Genomic DNA, 22,644 nt, shown 5'->3' with positions numbered 1-22,644 from the left:
CACCATTCTACTTTCTGTCTTCTGACTGCTTAGGTACCTTATATCAGTAGAATCATACAATATTTTTTTTTGTGACTGGCTTATCTCACTTAGCACAGTGTCCTCAAGGTTCATCCACACGGTAACATGCGTCAGAATTTCTCTCCTTTTTAAGGCAGAATAACATTCCATTTTATGTATGCACCACATTTCCCTTATACATTCATTCATCAATGAACATGTGGGCTGTTTCTGCCTCTTGGCTATTGTGAATTATGCTGTGATGAATATGGGGATACAAATAACTGTTCAAGTCTGTTTCAGTTTGTTTGGGGTGTACCCAGAAATTGAATTATTGGATTATATGGTAATTTTATGTTTAATTATTTGAGGAATCAGCTTTTATATTAATACGTTGCATTAGAATATTTCTTATCTTGTTACTAAAATTTTCAGGACTTGCTTCAACCTAGTCCTGGCCCCAGAACACAGTTCATGGTGCCCAGGGGTTCATCCATGGCCATGTGCTGAACGGAGCCACACCGCTCTTTTCCAGAAGCATGAAAAGACCCCTTGGCTGGCCTGTTATTCAGTGTTTTGTCCTTATTTGGGAATATGATGCTTTGGGTTGTTTTTCTAGTTGTGAGACCAAGTAACACCAACCTGCTGCCTTGTGACATTGGCACAGATCTGTGAAAGAGCCGCCAGGGTAGGGTGTGGTCTGCAACAGAGACATGCTGTTCTGATGAATGGGATGCAAATTGCTCTGAGCAGGAACTGCACCTGCTGGCTGTCTTTATCCTAAATTTTATTAGCAGCCCTTAGTTCTTCACGGTCCCCTTGGTTTTCTTATTTTTTTCAAGTGAGATGCTCTTCCATAAAACCAACAAGGTTTTGGTCCCTTTGTCCAGTTATTTTTTGTTTTGTTGTTGTTAGTGGGAGAGAGAAGAGCAGCCCCAGGCCTGGAATCAAGCATGACCTGCACTCTGACATAGCACCCTTGGACAGCCTGAGCACATTCTGGAATTACAGAAACAGGCGCATCCGAGAAACAAAACAGTTCTTCTCTATTGGTGCTTGAGAGGAAGATGCAAGTGCTCACTGGTTCCTGTGGTGGTCCCCAAGCACCTCTGGGAGTGACAGGTGCCTTTGAGGAGTGACATTTGGGAGCCCCCCCCCCCCCCCACAGGTCTCACCATCTACTTCTTGGGATTCCTCCCCCAAAGGGTAGTTCACTCCTTGGCTTTTTGGGTTAAATATGTGTTTCCCAGGTTATAATCTCCATCCCCCTGGCTCTCTGTGCTCCATGAAGGTTGGTGAATGGCTGCCCTTGTTCTTATGCTCATCCTAGGCCAGTGGTCGGCAAACTCATTAGTCAACAGAACCAAATATCAACAGTACAACGATTGAAATTTCTTTTGAGAGCCAAATTTTTTAAACTTAAACTATATAGGTAGGTACATTGTTATTAACTTAATTAGGGTACTCCTAAGCTGGCCTTTGCTAAAAACTCAAGGGGCCAAAGAGCTGCATGTGGCTCTCGAGCCGCGGTTTGCCGACCACTGTCCTAGGACATAGGAGTTGTCTCTTTACTTCTCACCTCCCATCAGGGACTTACTATTCTTTTCTCACTTGATTGGAAACTGGGTGGGGAATGGATATGGGAGCAGAGAATAGCATTTTACCATTGACTTTAGGGTGGTAGATGAGCCACTTCATAACTCCGGGTCTCAGTTTCTCCAGTGGCTCTACAATAACATCTGACTCCCCACTGCCTTTGTCTGTTGGGAAGAGTTCCTCTGATATGAGAAGAGGAGATGTTGATCACATCTAAGGATGTATGGCTGGGCTGGCTGTGTGTGTGAAGTCTACATGGAGCTCCACTATGTACCTGACAGCATTCTAGGTGCAGAAGATATAGCATTGCTAAAGCATGGTTAGGGTACAGTTGGGGACACAGGCAAGTAAAAGGATTCAATGAGAGTGTGTGTTTAGTACAGTGCCCAGTACAGCTCAGCGAGGGCAATCCTCATTTCTATCTTCTTCTTCCTCTCCCCGCTTCCTTCTCATTCCCCCTTCTTCCTCCCCGTGCTAGGGAGCACCAGGCACTGTGCTAGGCCTTGGGGATGAAGATGTTACATACAAAGATGAAATAGTTACATTTCCTTCCCTTAATTTGCTAATAATCTAGAGGGAGAAATAGACATGTTAACTCAATTTGCATGTAGATGAGTTCAAAGCTATCACACCCATCTGCCTCCGGAGTGCCTCCTCACAGTAATCCCTTTATGGATTAGGAAACAAGGCTCAGAACAGTCATTTGGTTTCTTTCAGACATGCAAACAGTAGAAGCCAAGCCGAGATTCAAACCTGGGGCACTGGGATGCGGAAGCCTGCGATGTTCCATCTTTCAGAGATGTTGGTCAATGCTTGTCAAATGAATGTTCATTCATGGGATGCATGAGAAAATACCCAGAACAGGCACAGCAGGGAACACAAAAGGTGCTTAAGAGAATTGAAGAGTGTCTGCAATTCTCCTCTCCTGCAATGTGTATGTATAAAGAAAGAACAGGAGAGGAAACAGCAATCGAAACCCATTTTCTATGAATCAGTAGCAGAAAAAGACATAGACTCAGTCAAAGACCAGAAAGTCTGTGTCCCCATCTGAGTTCTATGTCGAAGCTTAACCCCTAGTATGGCTGTATGGGGAGGTGGGGCCTCTAAGGAAGTAAGTTGCTTAAATGTGGTCATAAGGGTGGGGCCCTATAGGAAGAGATACCAGCCCCCCACCCCCCCTCTCTCTAAAGGACAGTGTGAGGACACTGTGAGAAGTTAGGAAGAGAGCCCTCACCAGAAACATCTTGGCAGCCCGAGCAGACTATCAGACCTTCCTCCACAGTGACCCAGGCATTAGCACTCGCTGCCCCTGCTTTGGGGCTTTTAGTCTGTGTCTCTGTCTTCAGTGCTGATCGCTTTGCTTTGCAATTTCTGCACAGAGATGTTTATCTTAGTTTTGTGTCCAACTATGACTTTCAGTGTTTCTTTTTTACATATTTTACTTACTGTGAGGGGACCTAGGAAGTGAGTACATCCAAGTTCTAGAAGAAAGAGTCACAAGGAGACAGAGGTGCCATTTAACTTTGCCCTTACTAAATTGCTTTTTGTTTTTCCTTTTCTTGTGGGCACAGTGTTTGGAATCAACTGGTTACTACTCCACAGTTACTAATTATTCTGAGGTTCACTAGGAACCAGTATTTTCCAGGTCACCTTGGGGGAAGGCAATCAACCATTCCTTCCCGTTTCTCCATCCCCCAGTATACTGATCACAGCATCTCTCCAACCACAGCTCTCTGTGGCTCTCTTCCCACATTACCACCAACTCCAGGCTTCACTCTCCCAAGCAAAAATGGCACCCGTGCATCTTTTGTGTGTACCTGATTGAGATGCAAGTTGGGAAACTACGCTACAGTGATGTATTGTTTGGGATGTTTGTGTGTGCCTGTGTGTGTACTTAACATCCCTGTTTTGAGGTGTGAGCTGAAGTGATTAATTTTGCCCACATAAGGAAGACACACCTGGACTGATGTGTACCTGTTGGCCCTCCCACTGCTCGCCCATTGGTGGCTTCTTAGCTTGCAGATGGAAACTGCTGCTCCCAGGCTCTGTAGACATTTGTGATTCTGCCCCACAGCCTCAAGCAGAACTGGAGCCTTTTCTTGACATTTACCTCTTTCCTTCTCAGTGTTACAGGAGTGCACAGTTGTATCTCTGGTTTTCAGCTCGTGGCGTCAATGCCTGACAACCGAGCATCGAGTGGAAGAGAAGGCTTCAGATGCAGTTCTCCTGAGGTCCAGTAAGGTGGAAATCAGATGGACTTGTGTGCTGCTCAAATCTTATTCATCCATCCATTAGCCAGGAGGCCTTGGCCAAGGTCTGTGAGCTTAATGTCTGTGCATTCGTCTGTAAAGTGGGCGTAAAATGCAGGCTCCCCAGGTTAGTGTGAGTGTTAAATAAATGGGAAGCACCCAGCCTGGGTCTGGAGATGCTCAAACGATATGAATTTTTCTCCCTCTCTCTCCTGATCCTTCCGGAGCTAGCTGCCAGATCTTTGCTGTCACCCCACCCCGATGCACTTCATCTTCTAGGTGCTAATCCAGCAGTTTGACTCCTCTGAGATCCTTCCGTTTTTGTAATGTTGTGACTAGGATACAACAGCTGTTATTTTGGCTTCTTAGGTGGTTTGTCTAGTGTGTCTCCCACTCCATTCCCGCTGTGATTAATTCCTTGGCTAAGGGGCCAGGCTGTTTTTTATGACTATATTGGTTAGGAGAAAAGTGGAGAGAATTTTAAAAAGGCTTAAAGGGAGATAGGGTGGACTAGAATCTGCCAGAAGATGGTGTAAAACTCGAAATTGCTGAACACAGCCAGGGGGACAGTCCCTTCTCCATGTGAGACGGTCAACTGAGTAACTGAATTTCTGTTCTCAGAGAATTCACCAGAAGTAAGAGCAGCCTTGCTGTGGTTGGCCATTCTAAGCCCTGGAAAATCTATAGAGAATTTGGACTCTGTCCTTGACACAAAGCCACCTCCTCTTTTTGTGTCCACTCCCCATCCTCCCCAATAGGCCTGACTTCCTCAGTTCTCACAAAATTTACCTCTTCTTCCCTCAAATTGAATATTCTTGTGGCACCCAACCATCAGACTTCGCACTGACTAACTAAATCTGAGAACTCAATTCACAACTAGGTTTCTCTCTATAGCATTATTTGTAAATTCTTCCAAAAGGAAGAATTTGCATTTTAAAAGAATTGCTTCCTAATGAAATGACATATTTAGTTGGGCTATTCTACATTAATTGTGGGAAGAAGTAATGGTAGATGTGATGGCCTTAGGAAAGCTGCATTAGTATGGCCACACTATGAAGCATGGAAGCGTATGAATTCCAGTCTGACAGCATGGGGATCAAACTTCCCTTGGAGTTTCTACGTGTGGTCTTGGACTTGTTGCTTTAAGAGATACCCAGACCTATTGGGATCCGTTTGGATCGGTGAAGGGTTAAGAGCAGATCCAGTAGGCCTGAAGAACCTCCTACCTCTCATGAGAAATGTCTTTTAGGAAAGAATAGACCTGTTCAATATTACGTCACCCAGTGAAGTGTACAGGGAGATGGTTTTGTTTTGTTCTTGCCCCATGTGAAGATGGCTGTTCTTTGAATCAGAATTGCCCAAAGATGCAACAGGCAGTCAGAAGAGCAGCTGTCAAGGGAATTCCAGTCCAGCTGGCTGATCTGACCCATTCCCCTTTCTGCCTCCTCCATCCCAGATCATCAAAGCTTTCCATGAGTGAAATCCCAGAGATCAGCCTGGGGTGGAGTAAGTTTGGAGCGGAGAAAGATTCCTTCCCCATGGTTTATGTCATAGTCCCCAAGCCAGTGCAAGGCTGAGAGGAAAGAAGTGACTGATGGAGGCAAGGCCTTTGCTTCTCCCACTCACATAACTGCCCTGCTTTGGGAAATGGACATTTCATTGATCTGCTGCGGTGGCAGATCTCTGCAGGCTCCTGAATGCTGATGAATATGAATCATTTTTATTTTATCACAGTGGACTGAGTCCCTAGCACAATAAGGAGACATCTTGCCAAATCTAGATATGGCATTTAGGTGATGGAATAAATTTGAATTCTTTGATAATCATATTATTTTTACTTTGACCCCAGAAAATCGCTCTCTCCCAAAGAAAACTAATCTGAAAAATGTATATAAGGTATTCAAGGTTCTTTGGATCTTATTGCAAGCCTGACTCAATTTTTAGTATAGTAGAGTTTGAGAATTAAATTTTCTATGAGCTAGCAAGAACTGAGAGAAGTACTTGATATGTACTTGGGAGTCTTTCCCAGTCCAGAAACTTAAAGACCCATGCAGTTTTATGGGCAACATCTCATAAGTTCTTTATATCCAGTTGTGTTCTTTTCCTATTTATCTTAACAGAATTCCTGGAAGGATCAAAATTGGTATTTAATAAACCATTATTTACCAGAATGCTATATAAAGCTTCCTAAAGTGCTTATGTCTCAAATGAATCAATCAATACAGTAATCACACACAATAAAATATATGGATGTTAAATTACAATTTAAAATTCCCACTTGACTTTTCTGCTATCCCTAAGTCCTGTAAAAAAAATACTGACAATACTTAAGATTAAGTATATTTTATGAGTAACAAAAAATGTTTCCCAATAAAACTTTTTATGGTGATTTACTGATGGAAATTGAGAATTCAACAAATAGTGATGGAAAAGGATAAAACAAGAGATGCATGAAATTAATATTCATTATAATAAAAACTCTGAGCAATCCAGGTAGAGTAAAGAACTTCAATTTAAGAAAAATCTATACACCTACAAAAAACTTATAGGTAACATTATACTTAATGGTGAAAGACTGAATGCTTTGTCCTTAAGTCAGGGAACCAGGCAAGGATGTCTGTTCTCACCATTTTTATTCCAAGATCACGGTGTCAGCATAGTTGGGTTTTGGTGAGGACTCTTTTATAGGCTTCTCACTGTGTGTTCACATGAGTTGGCCTTTGTGCATTCAGAGAGGGGTGTGCTCTCTAGTCTTTTTTTTTATAAGGGCACTAATCCCATCAGACGAGGGCCCCACCCTAACGATCTCATCTTACCCTAATTACTTCTCAAAGACCCCATCTTCAAATTTCATCACTTTGGTGGGGAGGGGGGGAAGGGCTTTAACGTATGAATTTTTGGGAGGCATGTTCAGTCCAAATCACTTGTTATTCAGTAGTGATAAATGGAATATATACTTAATAATAAAAATCAATTACACATAAGTTTAAAAAGATGTATGTATAAGACATCTTATTCCACCTAAAGGTATCATTTGGTGCATAAATGGATTTTGAATAACTCCTTCGGCCTAGGTCAAGACCAGACATTGGCAATTGCTACTCTATTTGTCTACCAGTTATTGTGTACCTACTTAATGTGGGTGCACTGAGTATTATGCACTGGGGATACAAAGGTGACTAAGCCATGGCTTAAAGAGTCTATATCCTGGGCAGGGAGTCCCTGGAAGGCAGGAACTGTGTCTGGTTTATCTTTGTGCCTTGACAGAACCTCTGAACAGTGCCTCACACAGAGTCACTGCTCTGTAGACATTTATTGAATGAATAAATGCCGCTTGAGCAACACCAATCTCTTGTGACTTTCTCTCTTGCTTAAGGTTACATTTTGTGAGCCCAATAATGCAGAAAATTTGGGAATAAGGCTTAAAATCTAGGCTAAGACCAACATGTAAATGGGAAAAGTTTGTCTCTAACTTCCATCCTCCTTTTCTCTCTCCTGTTCTGCAGAACTTTAATCTATTCATCTAAGGCAAGAATCAACAAGTGGTTTTTTTTTTGTTTTTTTTTTAAGCCAGATAGTAAATATTGGGCTTGCTGGGCAATTGGGTCTCTTTTGAAACTACTCAACCCTGCTGTTGTGCTGAAGCATCTACTGACGTATGTATATAAATGGGCATGGCTGGGTCCCAATAACACTTTAAGTATAAGAATGAGCATTGGGCTGTGTTTGGCCTATGAGTCATAGCTTGCTGATTCCTGCTCTAGGGTTGGAATCCATTGCCAGCATTCACTGAAGTCACGGGAGTTACACTTTAGCTTCAAGTAATGGGACTGATATTCACTGAAGGCCATCTAGTTTTCCAAAGAAGCTTCTTGAAACATATTTAAAACTGTACACAAAAGTACACGATCCAGAAGGCAGAAAGCCATGCTGGGACTGGCCTCACTGACACTCAGGACACACCCATGGCACCCCCACTCGTACAGATCCCGGAGTATTGTTTGGTAGGGATGTATGTGGTAGGCACTGTTTCCAGGGAGTGGTGTGGATGAAGCAGGATTGCATTTGGAGTAAATGGGAGGTGAGGTCAGAGTGAGAGGCAGGTGTAGACCAAGTATCAACAGTCCTCAAGGCCCCGGTGTTCAGAGATCTGTTAGAAGCACTCATGGGAATAGCATATCATTGTACTCATTGCAATGATTCATTAAAATAATGTAATAAGGGTGCATATCTAATCATGCGGGAAAAAGACGTGGGCGGAGTCCTGAGGAATCCATATGCAGGCTTCCTCATGCCCTCTCCCTCGCATGAGGGGCCACAAAATGCTCACTCTTCTCCCATCAGTGAAATACAGTGACATGTGTGTGATATTTCTGCCTAGGAAATTCCATTAGAGACTCAGCGCCCAGGTTGTTATTGAGGGCTGGTCATGTAGGCACCCAGTGCATAGCATGGACCAAATTCCAGACTCCCAGAAGGAAAGCAGGTGTTTATCATAAACCACATTGTTCAGGCACCATAAACTCCCCTTATCATTTAGGGAACTGTTTGAGTGTCTCGTTCCCAGACTCCAGCCTTGCAAGCAGACCTTTCTAAGGGTAGCAGTCTTGAGCCTGACATGTTAACTCTGTTTTATACACCCCCCTACTCTGAGACATCTGAATAATCAAGAGGAGAAGAATGATAGGGCATAACATAAAGGGCGGGAGATAAAGGCCAGGGTGGTTTTGTGATGTATGTATTGTGAGCTTTCATGACATCTCAATGTACACACACCAGTGGGATGATGCAATGTGGTACTGCACTCTGCCTCCCATGCAACATTGTCTTCTTGGTTCTTACTTACTGCTGTTCATGCTAGTTTGGAACAACTCTCAAGTCTCCCTGCCTGCAGCCCACTTGCCACAGTCCATTTGCACAGGCTGCCAGGATATGACTTGGCTTCCATTTTTCTTACGTTGCTGTTTGTGCTAAAAAAAAACCCCACAAACAAACAAACAAAAACAACCCTAAACTGCCCGTCTATTGCCTGTTTTATTGAGAAAGTCAAGGTTATTATTTTTAATTAACCTTATTTACTTATCTCAATCTACCTTTCCCTTCTTCTCTCTTGACTCAGAGAATAAAAGATCCTTCTTTCTGCTGATGGCCAATGTCACCACCTGTGTCTTTGACCCCATCCTCTAACCCTCCTCTCCCATCTCTAGGATCTTGCTCCCTCACTTATCTCTCTTCTCCTGTATTTTACCTCCTCCTCTGTACCGGCTTTTTACCCTGAGAACATAAATATATTGTATTTAAGTTTTTCCCATCATTAAAAAAATGCTAAATCAAAACCTTCCTGTGCCCTCTTCAGCTGCTATTCTTTCTCCTTCCATTCTCATTCAAACTTCTTGAAAGACTTATTTTTTAATCATCTCCTCACCTCCAATTTGATCTTCATTATATTGCAATTTGGCTTCCACCTATAGACTTCTATTGACTGTAAGGAGCCTATGAGCACCTAATTGCTAAATCCAATGGGCACTTTTTATTCATTATCTTTCTTGACCTCTCTGATAAATCTAACACCATTGATCACGCCTGCTTCCTGGAAACTTTTATGTTCCCTGGGCTTCCAAGACAGACAGAAGAAAACCGTGGTTCTCACCATTTCTATTTGACTAATTCATTGTGGGCTCTACTTTCTTCATCCACTATCTAATTATTGGTATATCCCAAGGTTTTGTCTGTTGTGCACTCATCTTATTATATATAATCCATCTGAGCACTCTAACCACTATCTGGATACTGATAACTCCCCAATTTATATCTTCAGCTTAGACATCTCTCCCATGCTCCAGACCCATGTATTCATCTCCATCTGGATGTTCTAGGAGAACCTCAAATTCATCATATTCATAACTGAATTCATCATTTTCCTACTTCTGGGATTTCCTATCTCATTTAGGGGCACACCACTCACTAGGTGTGCAAGATAGAAGTCATCAAATCTTTTTTATTTTTTCCTTCCTTCACGTGTTCCATCTCTCTTTAGTCACCACATCCTATTGATTCTATTCCTAAATATTTCTCAACCTATTATCTCTCCTTCTCTGTTACCAATACCTCTTCTATTCTTGCCTGGATAACTTTAAAAGCTTTATGATAGGTATCCTTGGCGACCATCTTACCTCCAACAAACCCATTCATTCAACACATATTTACAGCACACCTACCATATGCACTGTGCTAGGGCCTGGGGACACTGAGCTTACACTATGGTAATTGTGACTTGTGTGTGTGACATATGAGTGGCTAAGTAATTGAATCTACATTAAATAGGATAATTTCAGGTACCAGTAAGTGCTCCAAAGACAAGATACTAGGATAGAAGCTGACCAATGGAGTGGATTAAATTTGGATATTCCCAGTAGGCCTGCCTGGGCAGGTGACATCTGGGCTGAGACTTTAATGATGAAAAGACCAGACCCTGAAGGAAGAGCATTCTGGGCAGGTGAACAGCAAGTAGAAGGACTCTGAGGCAGGTCCATGCTGGTGTGTCTGAAACATACCAGGAGAAGGGATGGATAGTCTGGGATGGAGCCAGATTGTGTTGGACCTTTTAGGCCATGGAATGGGACTGGGAAGTCAGACTGTAATGAGGAGCCATTGGAGGACTTCCATCAGGAGATTGACATGACTGACTTACCTTCCAAGCAGATGACTCCAGTTGCTGCATGCAAAACAGGTTGCAGGAGCACAGTTGGAAGTGGTTAGGAGGTGAATGAATGATTCCACGTAAGAATTGATGATGGCTGGCCTAAGGAGTTAGCAGGCATGGGAAGAAGTGGATGGGGTTGTAACGTAACTTGATGCAGAGTCAATAGGACTTGGAAAGGAAAGAACTAAGGTTGTCTCCTCCAGCCTCCATCATGGGCTCCAGAGTGATTTTCTAAACACAACTCAAGGCATATTTCTTCCACGATTCAACAATAACCCTTGGTATTTCCTCTCTGCTTGTCAAACAAATTCTAAACGCTGTAGCCAGAGACAGAGGGCCACCTCGGTTTGTTCCTGCGTTTCTCTCCAGAAGACTTCCTTGGCCCCCCTCCCTCCCTCGCTGTTCGTTGTCTCTTCTTTGGGCATTTGCTGTTGAAACATTGTGTTGAAATTCTCTGTATGTGTCTATAGGACCCTAAGGTGTGAAGACTTTGTCATGCTTATCATTTTATTTCCATTGTCTAGCTCTTTGCTACTTGAAGTGTGGTTCTTGGACCAGCCATGTAGGCATCAGCTGGGAGCTTGTTTGAATCTGTTTTTTAGTCAGGAGGTCTCCAGGGGACCCACCCTGCAGTGTGAGAAGCTGGCTCATTTTCTGGATGCAGTTGGCACTCACTGAATATTGAACTGAAAAGAACCAGCAATCCAATCTAGACTCCTTCAGAGCACAACAATGATTTCCTTTTGCTGAAATAGATCCAAGTCATGACATTAGCTTCTTTGAGGCGGATTAAACCCTTACAAGATGCTTTGGATGTATTGAAAGTGTCTGTCACCACGGGGCTGGTGGCATTAGTTTAAAGTAACACATGACAAGTGTTACATTTACTTCAAGCATAAAAACTAGCGTGTCAACCCTTTCAGGCTGGATTGACTCAAATGTACTTTTCTTATAGAATACTCTGTAATTTTTTTTGCAAAGTTGCCATGTAATCTAACACCTAACTTTTTCCTTTGAATAGTCAATACTCTAATTAACTGTTGAGAACAAAGTTCTAAGTACCAAAGGCAGGTACTCTGTTCATATTTGAACTATTAACAAACAATGCACAGTGCTAATTAGTCCATCAACACTTTAGTGTTATTCTTTGAAATGATCTCAATTATTTTGCAGCCTAAATAAATCCATAAGTTCAAAAGATTCCAATTTTTCTTTCTCTTTCTTATAAACTTGGTTAAGTTACTATACCTTCTTGGTCACACACTACAAAATGGGATTAACAATCTATTCCCTACCCAGGCCCTCAGGGTGATGAAGATTTGGGGCTCACACACATAGCAATTCTGATTTCCTCCCCAGGCCCTCATACTCTGATCACTCAGTGTCCCCTAGGCATGAGTGGTCAACACTAGAGCCTGAGGATAGCTGCCAGGTCACCTTGTAGTAGAAGAAGGGACAACTACCTTATCTCCTTAGGGAATTCAGTGCTGCTTGAACTCAGAGGCATCTCTTTGATATTAACTCTACGTCTCCAGCAATGTTAACTAGCCCCACAATGGACTGAATGTGTGTGTCCTCCGAAATTCATATGTTGAAGTCCTAACACGCAATGTGATTGTATTAGGGGGTGGGACCTTTGGGAGGTAATTAAGTCATGAGGGTGGAGCCCTCACAAATGGGATTAGTGACCTTATAAAAGAGACCACAGAGAACTATCTCACCCCTTTTCTACTGGGTGAGGACACATGGGAAGTCAGCAGTCAGCCACCTGGGAGATGGACTTCACCAGAATCCAATCATGCTGGCACCTTGATCATGGAATTCCAACACCAGAATTGTAGGAGATAAATGTCTGTTGTTTATAAGCCACCCAACCTATGGTACTTGTCCTAGTAGCCAGATGAGCTACGAGAAGCCATTGCTTGGAGGCAGATGCTTCACCTTCTCAGGGGCTGACAGCTCAGAACAGCTCTCACTTCCACCTGAATGAAACAGTAAGTAGCTCTTTCCCATAAAATGCTTGGGAAGTTCTTGACCCACCTGCTTCTCAGATGGAGGAACATCATGGTGAAAAGCAAATGTTTCATGTTTAAGATGGGAAAATCCACTCCCAGAACAATAGAGTAAAAACATGTTCTGTCTTTTGCTGTTACTATTTTTGTAGAGTTTGTGTGGGACATTGCAAAGAGCAGTGACCTGGAGGTGAGGGATCTGGGTCTTGTCCTCCTTATCTGTAACTGGCAGTGTGACATCCTTGTCACCTCTCTTGGCCATGGTATTTTCACTAGGTGGCCTCTAGCACCTCTTTTAACACCAACATTTTGGGAAACCGTTTCTATACTCCCCAGTCTTTTCTGGGGAGGCTTAGAAAACCTAAATGCTCAAGGTCTGACCCTTTCTGAATGTCTACAAAATCCCAGTGATTTAATGACAAGCAGTGGTGTGCTGGTAAATGTTTCACAACTGGCACTGATTTGTAGTATTTTCCAATTTCCATGGTGTAAATAATCTCATCATGGCTGATTTCCAGCTAGCAAGGTGCTAACAACCAGCTCATTAAATTTCTGAAAATTTAACAGTCAGACCTTACAAGGTTCTGTGAACTGACTTCAACACACCATTGTGAACAAGCCTCCTTGTCTATTCTGAGAGAAGCAGGACTCATTCAGTAAGGGGCAGAGATGCTCGCTCATCATCTTGGCTCTATGCCTGGCTATTGGGAAAGGTCAGTGTGGACATCAGAAAATTATAGAAGATTGGCATTGAAATGTGCGGTCAAACACTGAGAATAGAGATGATTCCCATTTATCAGGATGTCTGACAACTCTCTCCAGGCCTTCTGCCAGAAATGCATCATTCCTTTATGCTTGTAGAAGGGCATACAATGACACTCAGAAATTAAATTGCCAATAGGAAGTGTTCCAAGTAGAGAGATAGTCCTTTCTGTGCCAGATAGGAGACAGTTTGGGAGTGGGGTGGGGTTCAAGATTATGTTGAGTGGAGTCTCTCCTATTTAGTTTTGTGCTCATTAACTAAAATCAACTTTTTATTTTGGGCTGGCATCCCTTTTCCTACAGGTGTGCATTCATCTCTTGTTACTGTTTCTGAGGGCTAGTACTCTCAATTTTTCTGCCTCTGTTAAAAAAAAAATAATCCCAGGATATGCTGAGAGAGAGACTCATATTTCACACTTCTTTAATCATAATTGAAAGCATAATGGAAGGTCATAGGTTCAATTCTGCAGCAGCCAGTGAGTGATAATGGGAACATGGCCTGTATGTTGTCTAACCAAGAACCTGAAGTAGAAATGGTGTTCTGTTCATATTCTGTCTCTTAAGGGGGACACCAGTGTCAAGTGGGGCCTGGTCCTCAGTGAAACTGAAATATCAATAGACCAAGAGCTTTGCACACCTGCAATGTCAAGATAGAGCTCAATTTGCAGATGCCAAGCACTGATGTCTTGGTGAAGACTGGGCAGGAAGTCTGGTATAATGCATAGCCCTGCAGTTCTTTGTCCCTTCCCAGGACAGCATGGAGCAGCCCCTAAGGTTATTGTCATTACTGGAAAGATACACACACCCCTCAAACATTCATTCTATCTTTTCTAGAGTATGGATGAGGACTCCAGGAATAATCTGTGCAGGAAGGATAGCACATTTATTGGGATTTGCCTGAAAAGTGGAGATGAAAATTAACGAGTGTGAGAAGAAGTGTTTTAATGAGGAGTCTACAAAATAGTGCCTATGATGGGTTATGGTTTATTGCAAATATTTATACCAATGGATAAAATTTGGAAGTACATACAAAGAAATGAAATTTAAGGTAGGCTGGTAGGATAATGAGTGAACATTTTGCAAACTTTCCTAGTTTTGTAATGCTATTCAAATATATTTAAATCTTTTGTGAAAAGGATTTCTATCTTGGGAGGGGTAGGGGGCAATGGGGGGGGGATAAGGACACATATGTAATACCTTAATCAATCAAGAAAAAAAGAAATAAACCTACGTTTCTATGAAAAAAAGAAAGAAAGAAAAGGATTTCAATCTTCATGAAGAACAAAATGTGCTGGAATTTCCCTGGAGAAACTGAAATCAGATATAACTAAGAGTTTCTTTGTGGGATGATTGGACCCTGGGAGGTGCTTATAGCACAGCTAAGAAGCCACTTTCAAGAATGGGATCCCCTTCACCCTGCTGGCCTCTGGACTGGGGGGATAATAAACCAGACTGCTGCTGAGAATTCTCCCATCTGAGACAGCGGTCCTGATACACAGCGTTGACTGAGATGCATTGTGACTCGGTGAATTGAAGGCAGAGCTGTGCACGGGCAAGTTGATAAAGCGGGAAAGACCAACTTTGATGACCGCCTCAGATCTCAAATGCGTTTGCCCCTTTCCCATAACTGAACTAGCCCCTCCCAGCAGCCTCGGCAGTTAGAAACCAGGTGAGTCAATCCTGCCCCAGGGTCAGCCTATCTTGAGGACCTTGCAGAGGCTCTTGCAGCCACGACCCAAGGGAACGCCTCCTGCGTGCAGAGGAAGACATTAGGAGCAGCTTTCTAGTGTGGGGAGGACTTTTGCTACCACAGGGGAACCACCTCTTCACACCCCATTCAGGACATTCTTCTCCAAGTTCAGCGTTCTCCAGTGCAAACGCCTTCTTTTTCCAGACAGGAAAGTTATTTTGGTAAATTGGCTGGTACTGTGGCCATATCTGGTTGGAAAGATATTCCTGCCTGAGATGCAGAGTTCTCCTGGAGTTAAAGGGCTCTTGTTTTCCACACGGCACACTTGTGTAGCAGGAAGCTCCCACTGAGCTTAGGCTGCAGACAGCTCTCTTCCACCCTGGCCCTCGGTTGCAAGCTCAAAGAGCCTGTTTTCTCATTTGCAAAGTAAGGCAATTACCTCTCAAGGTTCGGGAGAGGAAGTGCACCAACAAGGGCCTGGCACATCACAGGCCCTCATTGGACATTAGTTCCCTTTAAAATGTTAAGGGCAACAGAGATAAAGTACTCACGTGGTGCTTCCTGTATGGTTGTGACTCATTCTCACTGCTGACCAACACTCAGGAGGTGTCACACAGCAGCCCCTTCTTGCCATGTCTGGCACTTCTTGCCATGACACGTGGTTTAGCCACAGATATTAGCAAAGATTGTTTCAAAGTAACTGTGGGGGCCTCGTCCCCCAAAGCCACTGTGAAACCCTGCGACTGCTTCTATTCCGGGCCCCCAGTCTCCGCCAGGGCTTGGTGTTGGCTGAGTGCTGGGCACACCCTTGGGACAAGATGGCTGTTTAGACTTCAGGGCCAGAGCTCACCGCCCTCGGCTGCTGACGGGTGAGGCTGCTTACCCCAGCCCAGGGCCCAGAGTGAGGAGGCTGGCGAGTAGGAAGGAGTTGCGGAGTGACCACATTCTAATGCAAAAACAGATCATAAACTAAAGAAGAAAAAGGTATAGTATATTTACTAATAACAAATGCTACGGAGAAAAATAAAGCAGGGGCTGGTACCAGGAAGTGTTCTGGGAGGCATTTGACATTGAAGGGGGGGCGGGGGCGGTGATGCATTAGGTTGCTGGGGCTGCCATAACAAAGCAACACAGACTGGGTGGCTTAAACAACAGAAGTTCCCTTTCTCACCATTCTGGGGGCTGCAAGTCTGCGCTCAGAGTGCTGGCAGGGGGGTTTCTCCTGAGTCCTCTCTCTCTGCTTCGAGGTGGCTGCCTCCTCCTGTGTCTTCACAGGGCCTTTCCTCTGTGCGTGTCTATGTCCTACTCTCTTCTTCTTATACGAACACTAGTCCTATTGGGTAGGTGTCTACACCAGGGTGGGGAACCTTTATTTTTGCCAAGAACCATTTGAATATTCATAATGCCCTTCATGGGCCATACAAAATCATCAACTTAAAAATTACCTGCTATATTTGATCAAACCTTTAATTAACTCACCCCTAATGCCTTGGCAGGGCCAGACCAAAGGATTTTGAGGGCCTTATGAAGCCCGTGGGCGGGATGTTCCCCACCCCTGGCCTACAAGAATGACCCCGCTTAAACTTAATTCCATCTTTAAAGACCCTGTTTCCAAATACAGTCACAATCTGAGCTACTGGGGGTTAGGACTTCAACACATAGGTTTTGAGGGGACACAATTCAGCCTATAACACATGGCCAGGGAAAGTCCTATTGACATGACACTTTGGAATAGGCTTGAAGGAGGTGAGGAAGCCAGCATGGGACGATGAGAAGGGTTTTCTAGGCAGAGGGAACAGCAGGTGCAAAGTCCCTGAGATGAGAGCCTGCCTGGCTTCTTCCATAAGCAGCAAGGAAGCTCGTGTGGCTGGAGCCGAGGGAAGAGGAAAGGAGGGGCAGGAAGAGAGTCGGGGCTGACTGTATGGGGCTTGCTGTCCTAGTGAGGACTTGGTCTTCTCCTAGGGAGGTGGGAGCCGGGGGAGCGATGTGGTCTAACTTACAGCGCCATGAGATGGAGCAGAAGCAGAGACTGTGGCAGTAACCTTGGGGTGCAGGGTGGTAGCAGTGGGGGGTGCTCAGACTCTGGGTAGATTTTGGAGGAAGAACTGACAAGATTTGCAGCTGGACCAGATGGGATGAAAGGGTGAGAGAAAAAGAAAAGTCAAAGCTAATTGCAAGATTTGGGGCCGGAGCAAGTGGGACTAAGGAATGGCAATTTATCGAGATGGGGAGACTAGAGGATCTTTGGGGGGAAATGAGGAGCCAGTTGAGGATAAGTGAGGTTTGAGATGCCTGAAAGAATTCCAAATGGAAATACCGAGTGAAGATGCAAGTGTGGCTGTTAGGCAAGAGGTTCCGGTACGGAGATAAATGTTTGGGAGCCATCAGCTTATAGATTTTATTTGACTATGAGACTGGATGATATGACAAGGGAGAGAGGGTAAATGCAAAAGGGGAGATTATCTAAAGACAAATTCCAGGGTTCGCCAACACTTATAAAAAAAAAAAAATCCAGATTAAAGAGGGCTCTAGGGGTCACATTCCTCTTAGGCCTCCAAGTTACCATCCGAGCTGCGGGGTTATTGTTAACAGTCAGACCAGGAGCCATTTCTGTGGTTTCCTGTTGACTTAGAGGAACCACAGCTCCCACAACCTTTCCTTGGTCTCTTGCCTACCACACCTTGCTCGTACCTGTCTCCCGGCTGGAGTGGGGCGTGGAAGGCAGACAGTGCAGGCCACACACGGAGTCTTGGAGACTGAGACCTGGCTTAGCCTTGCCCAAGACTGTGCTGAGCACACACAGTTATGAAGCTGCCCGTCTTACCAGGGGCCAGCAAGTCTTTATTTCTCTGGAGATTAGCCTCGCCGCTTGTGCTAACACAGAGGGAAACCACCGGTGTTGCTAGAGGCCTGGAGAGGACCACGAAGCTACCATTTACTTTCGTCCAACCCTGCAGGGAGAGAGCCGGTGGGAGCCATTTCTAAGTGGCCAACTGACATGACTTAATGAAGCTGGAGGTGCAGGAGGAGGGTCGGTTGACGCAAGCCCCGGTGTGAACCCGCAAGAGGAAACCTGCCTTTTGGCAGGAAGTGCCCCTTTGGTTTCAGACAGATTTTTTAAATCAAAACAAGGGCTAGTGTTCTTGTCTGGCCTTAGCTGTTGAGTCTGGGGGTGTCTAAAGGCCCTCAGTGCTCTGCCACACATGGGCACAGGCAGGCCGCCTTGCCATCCCCAAGACCCGCTGGTGGGGGGCCCCGTGTCCTTTCAGTGCAGACTTCCCAAGAGGAGCTGGTGGGATGTGCAGGGCCGTGGCGTGTAGTTGGTGCATTGAGGCCGCATTAGATAATGTGGAATCACAGAGACAATTCGCTCTTCCAGTTCTCTTTCAATCTTCTTGCTTACAGCAAAAGACACCCCAGGTGCTGGCCTTCAGCACCTCTTATCCTCGCTAATTGTCCATTCTCATGCAGAGAACTCCAGGCTCAGAGTCTTGGGGAGCCAGTCAGAACTTGAAATCATTGATTTTATTATATTTATTTTATTTTTTATTAATCAGAAGTGATAGCTGATTTCTCATAATAAATTCCCCAAATAAGTTTTAAACGTGACTCAATTTAAGGAAAACATTAATAATAATAATAAAAAACAACAGTACAAGCCATTTGTGGCTATGGGAAAAATCCGTGACAGTAGTGTGTGAATGACCGCATTTTTGCAAAAATACTGCCACCGTGAAATCTCACATCTGTGCACATGGAGTGCAAGCGCCTTTCCTAACAATGGAGATCCAGGTGAGAAACCACGGTCCCAAGAATATTGAGGATGTTACATTCTGCTTTCCGGAGATGCTGGGGAGAAGTCAGGAGCCACCCTGAGACCTTTTCTAAGTGCTTTTGTTTTCTTCTCCCTGGAAGCTTGTCGTACCTTCTGTTAGTCCTCAGTGTTCTGAGGCTCCACGATGTGCCTGGTGTGGGTCAGAGTTCATCCTTCGTGCTGAACACACGGTGGTTCCATTCTCACCCGTGTCAACTCTGGGAAACCTTCTTTACTTTTTAAAAAATTTTTATTGAGGCATATTTGACATTCAACATTGTGAACGTTTAAGGTGTACAACGTATATGTTAGCTAATGCCTCTATGATGTCACATAATTACCATTTGTCTAGCATTGAGAACAACTCTCATTCTAGTCTCAGATTCCCCAGTGCAGCCTCTTTCAAAGCCTTGCCTGCAACATACACACCTGACTGCCTCGCTCCCAGAGCCTCTGGTTCTTAGGATGAGAGGACCCCCTGAGAGACCTGAAGTAAAAAAGCAGGTTGCTTCTCAGTTTTCCCCGCTGCAGCTTAGGACTGAATTTTGTGCATTTATATCTTTAAAAAAAAAAATCAGTTTGCTGTTTTAATGAGACGTACTTTCTGTAACCAATAACTTATTTATGAGTATTTTAGTTTAAAACAAGTTTCACTAATTTTTTTTTTAGCTGATTTCTGATTTAATTGCATTATGGCCAAATATGTGGTCTCTACAGAGTGCATGAAATTTTAGGAAACTTTGTCTTTTGCGATCTACTTTATGTTCAATGTCTGTAAATGTGCACTTGTGTAACTGATCCTTTGAAGTATGCAAAATGGGATTGTTGTCTCCATATTACAGGCAGGTCGTCAGGAGCCCAGAGGATTGTAAAGACTTGTCCAAAGCCCCACAGTAAAGAAGGGCCAGGACTGAGGGATGTGGAAGGAAGGGGAACATGATGGTTAAGAGCACGGACTCCAGTAGTTACCTGGGTTGCATCAATGCTCTCTCATTTGCTGGCCATCTGCCTCCTGAGGATGATAATACGTAGTTCCTACTTCACAGGATTGTCAGGAGGTTTACAAATATGGCACATAGTAAACATGCAGTAAAAGCTAATTATTATTTCTGTTTTTTAAATCCAAGGTTTATGGTCCGTTTAGTGCAGAGGAGTCATTCCACTGAAGAGTATGCCTTTAGAAATGTTTGCAGCTACTGCTTCGCCTAGCAATTTGTATTACATTACGGCCACTATGCATGAGAGAAATTAGGGATAATTAGAAATGCCACAATGTAAGTGGAGAAAAGCATTCTGGGTATAATCCACAGAGGGCACTCTAGCCAATTCAGCAAGTTCTTTATTAAGCAAATATTATGTGTCAGTGACCATTCCTACCCAGGAGTTTTTTTCTGTCTTCTGCAGCTCATTTATGCCTCAAACAAGGTAAATACTGGGGGAAAACTTTATAAAATGAACAGCAATAAAATTGCTTAGAACTACAAGGTTGAAAGAAGGCTGGGGTGTTTAGGGGAGTGGGTGGTTGGCCATCCACTTTGTGGTGGATCGCCTAAATAGGAGGAATTATCTGGGCTGCCCAGACTGGCAGGTGCTAATCCCTGCAACAATCCCCTCGAAGCTCTCGGAGCCGAGAATCCGCTAGCAGGGAGGGCGAGATGCCAGCGGTGGGTGTCCACCGCGCTGTCTCGTGGAACAGTCCTCTCTTCTCCTTTGTGGGCGCAAACGGCCGACAGTCTTCAGAAAACAGGCACCGGCCTGCCTCTGAGCTGGACACCTGGAAACAGGCCAGCCCCCACCTCCCTCACTGCGGATGCTACGCTCCACATCTGTCTCCATGAAATGTGACTTCCACTCTGAAACGTCCCAGCTCTGGCCCCCTCTTTCCTCCTGTTGGTGGAGAAACTGTGCAGTTACTTCCTTCTGTGCCATCTCCCTCCAACCCCCAAAGAAAACATGCTTGATGATATATGTTCCTGCTCCACCACTATTGCAGGGAATGTGATATGCCGGGACATTTTTTTAAAAAAGCTTTTTATTTTGAAATAATTTAGACTTAGAGAAAAGCTGCAAAAATAACAGAGCATTTCAGGATCCCCCTCACCCGGGTACCCCCATGTTACTATCTTACATAAAACATAGTACGAAGATCAGAACCAAGGACTTCACATTGATAACAATACTAGCAACTCACCTAGAGGCTTTATTCAGATTTAACCCATTTTCCATGGGTGTCCTTTCTCTGTTACAGAAATCCACCCCAGACCCCAAATTGCATGTGATTGTCATGTCTCCTAGTACCCTTCAATCGATGACAGTTCCTCAGTCACATGACCTTCACAGTTTTGAAGGATTGTGTCCAATTTTGTGGACAATTTGGGATGCTTTCATGTTTTTTCATGATTAGACTGTGGTGATGTATTTTTGGCAAGTGCTATGGACTAAATTGTGTCCCCCGGCCCCAATTTATATGTTGAAGTCCTAAACCCCAGTGTGACTCTTGGGAGATAGAACTTTTAGAAGGTAATCAAGTTCAAATGAGGTCAGAAGGGCGGGGCCCTAATCTGATATCAGGGGCACATGAGGTCAGTAGGTCTTATTACTGGTCCTTTTTCCTTGATCATTGGCTTAAAGCATGTCTGAAGGTGTGTGTGTGTTTTTCCACTGTAAAGTACTATGTTTCCTTTTATAATTAATAAATATTTTGTGGGGAGATACTTTTAGATTATTTAAGTATCTGGTTTTCTCCGAACTTTTCCCCACTGAGTTTAGCATCCATTGGTGGGGTTTTGCCCGCAGTAATCATTATTGTGAAGTCCTACTGGTGATCTTGTATTTCCTTCTTTCCTTCTACACTTATTTTATTTTAAAATATTTTTATTGATTTCAGAGAGGAAGGGAGAGGGATAGAGAGATAGAAACATCAATGATGAGAGAGAATAATTGATTGGCTGCCTCCTGCACACCCCCTTCTGGGGGGGATAGAGCCCGAAACCCAGGCATGTGTCCTTGGCTGGAATCGAACCTGGGACCCTTTAGTCCACAGGCCGACGCTCTATCCGCTGAGCCAAACCAGTTAGGGCCTTCTACATTTATTAATTGGAATTCTTTTGTGAAGAAGTGATATATTTTCTTGCCAATTTACTTATTTGTTCAATTATTTTAAAATATCTGAATAGACTTACGCATGTTTATTTTATTCTAGAATTACAATTAGATGTTATTTATTTTATTGCTCAATTGTTCTGGCGTTGGCCATTGGGAACTCTTTTAGGTTGGTTTCTATGCTCTTTCAGACTTTTTGAGCACTTCCTTACTTCCTGCTGCCAAGAAACGCTCCAGAATCATCTCGTATTTTTCTTGTCCAGACCTCGAATCAACCGCTTCAAGGAGCCCTAGCTCCTGTTGTTGGAACAGTATTTAAAAAGTAAGATCTGAGTGCCGGGTGTCCTTGTGGCTACTGGGGTGCCAGGGAGGAAGGGACATATTTTCTTTCCAGGAATATTTTTCTTTGCTCCCATCTGCCGAGGTGCCTGAAATTCTGAATCTCCTGGAAACCCGTGCGATTGAAATAAGGCATCCCACTACCCTCCAGCGGCCTTAGCGAAGGACTGTTACGTCTGGCAGGTTTTTTCAGTCCCCAGTTAAAATGCAAACAACCCTGGGCTGTAGGAGGGTGCAGTACCAGGTGAGAGCAGGTTCCGTGTGAAGGAGGCCCAGGAGCGGCCCAGGCCTGAGGTCAGCGAGACACCGACACCGGGGACAGGGAGGGACCTGCAAGAGGAAGTGGGTGTTCACCTGTGACTGTTACAGCTACTCAC

Source organism: Cnephaeus nilssonii (genome assembly GCF_951640355.1).
Source record: "Cnephaeus nilssonii genome assembly, chromosome: 12".
Taxonomy (NCBI): Eukaryota; Metazoa; Chordata; class Mammalia; order Chiroptera; family Vespertilionidae; genus Cnephaeus; species Cnephaeus nilssonii.
The sequence above is the reverse complement of the archived record's forward strand: the minus strand, read 5'-3'. Positions refer to the sequence as shown.